Below are 7,248 nucleotides of genomic sequence, written 5' to 3'. Positions count from 1 at the left end.
GGAGCCATGGTGTAAAACTCAAGAAAGTTTATTTAAATTTTGATGGCTTTGCTAGAATTGCATCATTTTTTTATTAGCCAAGTATGAACTATATACACTTGAATATACAGAACCTAATGATTTCATAAAGCTATGTTGTCAATCATGGTGTGTGACCCATACTATCTCCACTTTCTAATCTTGACAAACATTTGTGGGTTTAAAAAACTTGATCTAAATAAATTTTCACTTAATTAAATCTTCATGTATGAAATCCAAAAGCTTTGTTGTTGTTTTTTAAAGATTTGTGTCATGTGTGTTAAATTCAGGAGCATACCTTGGTACACTTGGGAAAGTCAGAGGACAACTTTTTGAGGGCCGGTTCTCCTGTGGTTTGACTGAGGTAGGGTCTCTCCTTGTTTGCATCCAGCTTCACTACAGGAGTGCCAGAATTACAACTGCCGGCCACAGCATCTGAGTTTTCACATGGGTTTAGGTGATCAAACTCAAGTGGTCAGGATTTTTTGGCACGCACCTTTACCTGCTAATCTAAAACCTTGGCCCCAGCCTTGTGGTTTAGTTTTTCAGTTCTTTATTATTATTGGGGGCTGGGGGAGGTGTAGAGGGAGATGTCACATGGCAGGTGTGGAGGTCAAAGTACAATTTGTGGCGTTACTTATCTCTACCTTTACCTTCATTCCAGGGGTCAAACTCAGACTGTCAAGTTTGTACAGCAAGCACTTTAACCAGCTGAGCCGCGTTTCCGGCCAGTGTTTTTGTTTCAGAAAGCATTCCTACCTTTGAATGAAAAGGAGGACATGACCATTCCTAGGTGTGGTTGAGGAGAAGGGTTCTATGGTAGACAGGAGGGAGAGAACCTCTAGAGGCATCTGGAAGGGTCCAAACTTGTAGCAGACTTTCTTGGACCACCAGCCCCCAAATCATGACACAGAGACTTATTATTAATTATGGAAGCTCAGCTTTAGCTTAGGCTTGTTTCTAACTAGCTCTTAGAACTTACATTGATCCATTTCTATTAATCTGCATGCTGCCACGTGGCTCATGGCTTTTTACCTCTCCTGTATGTGTCCTGCTTCCTCTGTGTCTAGCTTGCTACCCTGCCTTTCTTCCTCGCCAAGTCCTCTTCAGTCCCCAGAAGTCCCACCTCTTTCTGCCTAGCTATTGGCCCATTCAGCTCTTTGCTAAACCAATCAGAAGGTGCCTTAGGCAGAGACACATCTTCACAGTGTACAAAAAGATTATTCCACAACACAAACTGAAGCAGGCCATGGGGATCAGACCAAAAGAACAAAGGACTAAGAGGCCAAGAGCAGGCTGGGAGACCAAGAGAGCACTTAGTCAAGATGGCTGGGGTTATGTAGGTATCAGGCTAGGGAAAGGGAGGGGCAGCCACTATCCTGGAGAGGCTTAGGGTGGGAGGAACCACAGGTCCTGAGTTGAGACTTGTCCTGGGTTTCCTGGGGACTTTGCATACCTCATATATTCAAATCAAAGGCCTGGAAAGGAAAAATTGAAAAATTCATAGGTACAATTACATTTTGCTTTTTGATATATCACTTTTGAGTCCATAAGAACCAGAAGCCAGTCTCAAAAACCACAGCTCTCATCTATCGCAGTGGCTCTCAACCTTCCTAACGCTGCAACCCTTGAATACAGTTCCTCAGGTGGTGGTGACTCCCAACCATGAAATTATTTTCATTGCTACTTCATAACTGTCATTTTGCTACTGTTACGAATTGTAATATAAATATCTGATATACAGCCCCTTTGGGTCATTCGACTCCCAAAGGGGTCGTAACCCACAGGTTAGGAACCACTGTTCTCAAAGATAGCTCATTCTGGAGCCATTTTGAATGACGGTGCCAAAACACAAATTTAGGTTACCTCAACCAGTATCAAGAAGTTTTTAAAGTTTTACAGAACAGCAAAGTCATAAATCAAGGTAGGTTTAAAATACACTGGTGGGTACATTGGAGAGACAGGTACATCAGGATAGAGGAGGCTTTTCTATAGGCTTAAGATGCCCTCAGATGACATTCTTAGCTTTTGAATTGGTAGAAGCTAGTTGTCTGTTAAGTTAGTACATTCTGAAAGGTTTTTATCTAATCCCACAAGATGTTAGTTTCGACGGAGGCGGGTAAGGATAGGCCGCTTGTTCTGGAGGGCTAGAGCTAGGTAAGGTAATTAGCATCTGGACCTGCAACATTCCAATCTTTCCACGGCACTGAAATTCTAATTAGCCACTCAGTCTCTGCAGACATAGATTGCTCTCAGAAGTTGTCATTCACAACCCGTTTGGAAAGTCGTCCCCCTTCCCTCATCTTTTAACCCTCAATTTTGGCTGGACTGTTAACAGCCAGCTTGGAGCCTGGCTGCAAAAACCGCTGATCGAAGGGAGTCCAAAATCTGCTTCTAGCCACGGGCTTGCCTTGAGCATCCCCGGCCAGAGAGGTTTTCGTGGAGGGGTCTTTTGAACTCAGGAAGCGGTGAAGCTTTCCCGCGCTCCACCCAGAAAAAAAAACAGCCCTAGCTCCTGGAGCCACGCGGTCCTGCCTGCAATTTCGCGGGCGGCCGGCTGGGGGCGCCGGGCGGGGTGGGCGGAAACAACGGGTGGCCAGGCGGGCCTCCGCGCTTCCCTTTCCGGTGCCAGGAGGAGCCGTGTCGCTGCCGCCTCGGTCCGTCAGGCCTCCGGCCGGTTCTCCATTGCTCGTCTCTCCGGACTCCTCGCCGCCACTGTGCCGCGCCTAGGGCTCGGATCCTGCCGGGTGAGTCTGCTTCGGCGCCCGCGGGGGGCCAGGGGGCGCGGGGCTGGCGGGAGACGGCGCGAAGCCACGGGGTCCCCGGGGGCCGGGCGGCTCTGGAACCTTCGGCGGCCGGCCGCCTCGGAGGCTCCTCCCGGGACCAGGCGGCCGAGGGGTCTGGTGTAGCGCGGGTCGGATTCCCGGGGCGACCACGTCACGCCAGACTTGGTGGGGAGGGTGGGGGGTGGGGCGGGAGCGGCCGACCCTCCCCCACACTCCCGCCGGCGGGACCCGCCGGGGACCGGTTCGCTCCGGTTGATCCCGGATTCCCTTTGTTCGCTTAGCCCTACAGAGCATCTCGTCTGGCTCCCCTTGCCCCATGCCCTGCCGCTGATTGCTAATAAAACCGGCGGTGGAGGAGACCCGACTCCTCCTTTACAGGAAGGCCTGGCGCCTGAATAACTGTGCGACAAGGTTCTTGCTGTTGGTAATTTTACCCCTTCGTGAAATGACTCCCCGGGACAGAGTGTGCCGAGGGGCTGAGTACCGTTCTCCATTTGTAAGATTTAGGCGCAGATACAACGCTTGAACCATTTTCCTCCCTGCCTTGAAAACCGAAAGTAATGTTTTCACTAATCCTAATATTGAATCAAACCAGACCCCACCTTAGATCCATTACAGCCTGCTGTGGGTATACACACGTGTGCCCCCGGTGTGGGAAAGGCCTGTTTTTGAAGCCGAACCCTCGTCACCGGGGTCGTCTTCGAAAGTCTTTGTTTAGTGGTGCTCCTTGGCTAGGGAGAGTAGTTTTCCTATTCACGATGTGTAGGGGCCACTCTGTAAAACTAATTTGCTTCAGAAACTTTTTAATGCAGTTGCCGAAGCTGGAATGTGCTTTTGAATTGCAGAAGGAATCACGATGTCCATCTTCATTCTCTTAACTGAGGTTGAGTCTTGAGGCCAGTATGCTTAGGAATTCAGCAATCTTCAGATTTTGTAATTTATAAAGACTGTTATTTCAGAGGAGAGGTAACACCCCTAGACTCGGGGGCCGTTAACCCAGTATTAATAATTTGTAAAGTCTGGGCCGGTAGTTCAAGTAATTGAGCGTGGGCCTGGCCTCCTGTGAGGGCCTAAATTCAGTCCTCAAAACTTCAGAGAAAGGAAAAAAATACTGCAGTCGCAAATACTCATAGCTGGGGGTGAATGGAAAATAAAATGGATAAATACAGTCAGGTCACCTTTTGACACCAAGTAAGTTTTGTACCATACTTAAGACAGGAGGTTGCATTTTCTAAGCTTTCTGGTTTGAAAATAGACAAAGGTTTGTGGTCACATTGTAGTAGCTGTGAAAGGTAACGTATGTTGAGTTTTTGCTCTGTGCTAGACAGTGATTTAAGAGATTCGTTTACAGATTTATGTAAGCCTCAGCAAATCTCTGGGAAATAACCATTGACTCTCCTTCATGAGACTCGGCTAACTGGATTTGACCAGAGGACAGACAGAGAGTCTACTCCATTACCTTTGTGCACTGTGTCTAAATGAGAAAAGGGGAAGATGGGGCTGAGGAGTGGAGAGACATGGGTGATGGCTCAGGTTAAAAGCATGCACTGCTTTGGAGAACACTGGAGTTGTGTTCCCAGCATTTACATGAGGCCGCTCACAGTGCATGTAGCTCCAGCTTCAGGGAGTTCTGCACTTTTAGCCCCCTGCATTGACGGGAACAAACCCATATATATATATATTTGTAACTTAAAAATAGCAAGAAGGAGAATTGGATTGTTGCTTATCTATTTTCCAAGCACTGGTTTAGTTACTTGGTCAGATGGGGTCCTGTTTAGTTCCCATGTGGCATTACTGGCCCGTTCTAAGAATGTCCAGAAACAGAAGTGGATTCAAGTAAGCTATAAAGTTAAAGGATTTGGATCCTTGTCTAGAGACCTCTGCTAGAACTTGCTTTCTTTCAGTATTCCAACCAATCTGAACTACGGCTGCTTTCCACAGACTGTCCATTCTCCCTCCCAGATTTATGCAAACTGTTCTTACCCTGGAGCCTCTCTTTAACCTAATACTCCCTTACTTCTAGACTGCAGAGACACCAAGAATGTCTATGCCATGCCACTAGTTACCCCTAAAGTCCAGCAGTGTGTCACACTTGGGTTCCAATAAATATGAATAATTTATAAAAAAAAATACTAGGAATTTTTAAATGTTCAAGAATGTCCCATGCTTTTTTACTTACTCAGTTGTAAAATTGAATATAATCTGATAAATTAGCCAGTACTGAAAGCTAACTTAGATTCTAATTCAGAATCTGTGTTCAGTATAATACACTGTTCTCACTGTTATGAATTATTACTCGGGGACCCCACGCGTTCAGGGAAACATGCTGGCATACTGGGCAGATGCAGCAGCGGGCTGGACGGTTGGTGATCTACACCATGGGGCCATGGTGATGGAACAGCGGGTGACATGCACAACCCAGATGCTACATTGCTCGGAAATGGTTTATTATAATAGAGAGACGAAGAGAGGATAGGAAAGAAGCGGAGGGGGAGGGGGGGAGTATTGTGGGTTGCACACCTCGTAAGCGTGGAGGGAGAGAGAGCAAGTCGGAGTTTTTCCTTAAGAAGGGCTTCTGCTTCAGGACACAGGGTGGCCCCAAGGGGCGGGATCAGAATATTAACACTCACACTAAAATCACAGAAGTCCTGATTTTCCTTGGTTTCTCTGAATTTATATATCTGTGTGTATGTGTGTCTGTCTTTCTGTAGATTCTTGGTCGATGAAGTGTCCGGGAATTGCAGTTTTTACAGATGTTAAGAAACCTGCTTTTGTCAAAAAGGATTGATGTTTAAGTGTAGAGTTGGTGGCCTTCTGAAGTATTGCTTGCCAGTTGTCACTAATAACTCAATGGATTTTAGCTTTCTTTTTTTTTTTAATTTTATTTTATAATTTAATTTAATTTTACATATCGGCCAAGGATTTTAGCTTTCTTAAACTTTGGATGGGATGATTGCCTGAAAGACCATAGAAATTACTGATGTATTGTATTTTTCTCTTCCAGTGACTGGCAAAAGATACTTACACTATATTTTTCTACTTTTATTCCTAAGGAAATAAGTCTTTTTCAGCCTGGGAACAATGAGACCCTATCTAACAAGGAGGAAACTGGGAAGCAAGGAAAGCAAACAGCACTGTCTGCCCATACCTTGTTCTTGGAGGAGAGCCGGTGTTTGAAATAGTAATGGAGAGTTTGGGAAGTAAAAGCTTTCAGTTGTGCAAAAGAAAAAAGTGTCTTTTTTGAGTTTGAGCCTAAGATGTGTATGTGGCACAGGCTAGCCCAAGTTCCCAGCCCTCCCGCCTCAATGCCATGGCCTCCAGAAGAGTATAGGTGTGCCCCATCTCACCCAACCTAAAAATACTCCTGGTTCTAAACTTCTTTTGCTTTTTGTTTTGTTTTTTATTTATTTGGTTTGATTTTTCACCCTGGCTGTCCTGGAACTCGCTCTGTAGACCAGGCTGTCCTCAAACTCAAAGATCTGCCTGCTTCTGCCTCCCGAGTGCTGGGATTATAGGTGTACACCCCCACTGCCAGGTTCTAAACTTCTTTTTTTATATGCGAAAATTTACAACCACTTCATTGGCATTAGTAAAGTTGGGTGTTTGATATAGTATTTGAGAAAACCTAGGTGTTGTGACCTTCTGCAAGGAAGCTCCAGCATCGTACTGTTTACCTCTCTAGAATGGTGGGACTTAGGAGAATGGGAATGGGGCCAGTAAGTGAGGTGGACTGAAGTCTCATGCAATAATCCACTTTATTCAGAGCATCAGACAATTTATACACTGGAGGGTTAAGAGGAGTCACATGAGTAAAATTTATAATCATAAGGGAAAGCTGTATTCAGAGAAAATAAAATGTGTTTTCATAGAGGTACAAACAAATAACAATAGCCAGTTGTAATGAATAATCTGAAGTAAACTCACTCCTATCCCATCCAACTGGGAGGGGCACAAAAGCATATCCCAAGAACAATTCTGTGTTTTTGAAGGAGCTGAGGTCACAAGACTTCTTGTCTTGGTTTCTTGGAGTTTTCTCAGAAGCACTCAGAAATCTCCTCACATGACTCCGTTCTTACACCGTGTTCTGACATCTTCCCCCTTTTAATTCTTTTAAATGCAAGATACCCAGAGTGGTTTTGTTTTGAGAGATTGTAGATAAATCTAATAGTCATTTGATGCATGATATCCTATAAGCAAACAAAGTATGATAATATTAGAACAGTGAAATCATTGTGTGTAATACTCTGCCACCACGAACAGGAATCCAAACTGTCCAGTACTATTGGTTACATTTTATTGATAGAGAATAGCTTGAAAAGAGACTTATGACTCTGATATCTTGTAGAATGTAAGCCCATATTTGCCTTTTAATAGAAAACAAATGTTATAATGTCCTATGCAAATAGAAAGTGATTTAAATCCCTAGGAAAAATTAAACACAGTC

Source organism: Peromyscus eremicus, chromosome 9 (assembly GCF_949786415.1).
Source record: "Peromyscus eremicus chromosome 9, PerEre_H2_v1, whole genome shotgun sequence".
Lineage (NCBI taxonomy): Eukaryota > Metazoa > Chordata > Mammalia > Rodentia > Cricetidae > Peromyscus > Peromyscus eremicus.
The sequence above is the reverse complement of the archived record's forward strand: the minus strand, read 5'-3'. Positions refer to the sequence as shown.